This window comes from Papio anubis, chromosome 14 (genome assembly GCF_008728515.1).
Source record: "Papio anubis isolate 15944 chromosome 14, Panubis1.0, whole genome shotgun sequence".
Taxonomy (NCBI): domain Eukaryota; kingdom Metazoa; phylum Chordata; class Mammalia; order Primates; family Cercopithecidae; genus Papio; species Papio anubis.
Genome location: NC_044989.1, coordinates 69329134 through 69331641, shown reverse-complemented (window position 1 = coordinate 69331641; position 2508 = coordinate 69329134). Strand labels below are relative to the sequence as shown.

At 43.5% G+C, this 2508-nt stretch overlaps 1 pseudogene across 1 annotated transcript; it reads left to right on the top strand.

The window, feature by feature from the left end:
• The first annotated feature begins 1090 nt into the window (after positions 1-1090).
• Positions 1091-2003, top strand: LOC101016612 (annotated as a pseudogene). The gene has a single exon (XR_636566.3). The product of XR_636566.3 is annotated as a 60S ribosomal protein L7a pseudogene (transcript).
• Positions 2004-2508: the final 505 nt, after the last annotated feature.

Genomic DNA, 2508 nt, shown 5'->3' with positions numbered 1-2508 from the left:
TTGCAGAATCACTGGTACTGAGGGATACAGCATGGGGCTTAAATAAAGAAGGTGATTGAAAGCTCTTTAAAAAGCAACTAGATTCCCAGATGCTCTCTGGGTAGAAAGTCTTCCTCAACTTTAGCAGAAGATTGGAATGTCATTCTCTGATAAAAATAAAACAGGGTTTGGACTGGGGGACGCCAGGCATAGCTGAGGCCATCGGTTCTGTACTGAAAATAGGGGAGTTGTGGGAGTAGAGGAGTACTGAATGCACTGAATGCTTAAGGCTCAGACCTTCAGCTCTATTCCCTCACTGATCTCCATGAGTGCTGGGAGCCAGATCATTACCTTCCAGTTAGGAAATATATATATATATATATATATATTTTGAATGGAGTCTCACTCTGTTGCCCAGGCTGGACTGCAGTGGCACCAGGCAGGAGATTGAAATGTTTTCTATTGGGAATTTGTCATCCCAAGAAAAAAACTCTAAAAATACTAACATCAGGGCTTTTTCAATGACTGACCGGGCCCAGTCACTCTGCAAAGAAGCCTAAAGAAGACAAGCTCCACTCACAGACTTTGAGCTTCTAATCAGTCACCACACTTAGACATGAACAGATGAACCATAATGACCACACATTCACAGAAAGGATGTGTAACGGTTTGCCTCTGTGTCCCCACCCAAATCTCACGTCCAATTTTAATCCCCAGTGTGGGAGGAGGGGACTGGTGGGAGATGATTGTGTTACTTCACCCTTGCTGTTCTTGTGATAGTGAGTGAGTTCTTATGAGATCTGGTTATTTAAAAGTGTGTAGCACTTCCCTTTTCTCCCTCTTCCTCCCGCTCCTACCATGTAAGATGTGTCTGCTTCCCTTTTGTCTTCCGCCATGATTGTAAGTTTCCTGAGGCCTCCCCAGAAGCAGAAGCCAGTATGCCACAGAAAACCTCTTCTCTTTATAAATTACCCAGTCTCAGGTATGTCTTTATAGTAGTGTGAGAATGGACTAATATAGACTGTGTTATAAAAGATTGAGACAAACATACACATACACACAGAAGAAAAGCACTTAGAGGTAACAGAGACTATGTTGAAAGGAGAGCTTCTGACAATTCCCTTTTCTTTCTCTCTCCTCCCGCCGCCCAAGATGCCGAAAGGAAAGAAGGCCAAGGGAAAGAAGGTGGCTCCGGCCCCTGCTGTCGTGAAAAAGCAGGAGGCCAAGAAAGTGGTGAATCCCCTGTTTGAGAAAAGACCTAAGAATTTTGGCATTGGACAGGACATCCAGCCCAAAAGAGACGTCACCCGCTTTGTGAAATGGCCTCGCTATATCAGGTTGCAGTGGCAGAGAGCCATCCTCTATAAGCGGCTGAAAGTGCCTTCTGCTATTAACCAGTTCACCCAGGCCCTGGACTGCCAAACAGCTACTCAGCTGCTTAAGCTGGCCCACAAGTACAGACCAGAGACAAAACAAGAGAAGAAGCAGAGGCTGTTGGCCCGGGCCGAGAAGAAAGCTGCTGGCAAAGGGGATGTCCCCACTAAAAGACCACCTGTCCTTCGAGCAGGAGTTAACACCGTCACCACCTTGGTGGAGAACAAGAAGGCTCAGCTGGTGGTGATTGCATATGACGTGGATCCCATCGAGCTGGTTGTCTTCTTGCCTGCCCTGTGTCGTAAAATGGGGGTCCCTTACTGCATTATCAAGGGGAAGGCCAGACTGGGCCGTCTAGTCCACAGGAAGACCTGCACCACTGTCGCCTTCACACAGGTGAACTCGGAAGACAAAGGCGCTTTGGCTAAGCTGGTGGAAGCTATCAGGACCAATTACAACAACAGATATGATGAGATCCGCCGTCACTGGGGTGGCAATGTCCTGGGTCCCAAGTCTGTGGCTCGTATCGCCAAGCTCGAAAAGGCAAAGGCTAAAGAACTTGCCACTAAGCTGGGTTAAATGTACACTGTTGAGTTTTCTGTACATAAAAATAATTAAAATACAAATTTTCCTTCAAAAAAAAAAAAAAAGAAAGAAAGAAAGGAGAGCTTCTTCCCTAAATTGCTATTTTCAGAGTGTTGAGAGAAGATATTACATCCACAAAATAAAAAGACAATGCTAGAAAAAGGAGCATTCAGATAAAAAAAAAGAACTTTGGGAAATTATGACACAATAGTATAATTTTAAAAACACAACAGAATATTAGAAAAATAAGCTTGAAGACTTTTTTTTTAGGAAGTAGAGCAAAAAAGACAATGCAATGAAAAAGAGAAGAAAAAATGTAAATAATGCACAAGTGCAGGAGGTCCAACATCTGAATAATATAATCATAGAATGGGAGAACAGGGAAAATAAAGGGAAAAAATGTGGCACAGATATACACCATGGAATACTACACAGCCATAAAAAGAATGAGATCATGTCCTTTGCAGCAATCTGAATGGAGCTAGAGGCCATTATCCTAAGTGAATTAATGCAGAAACAGAAAACCAAATACTGCATGTTCTCACCTATAAGCAGGAGCTAAATATTGAG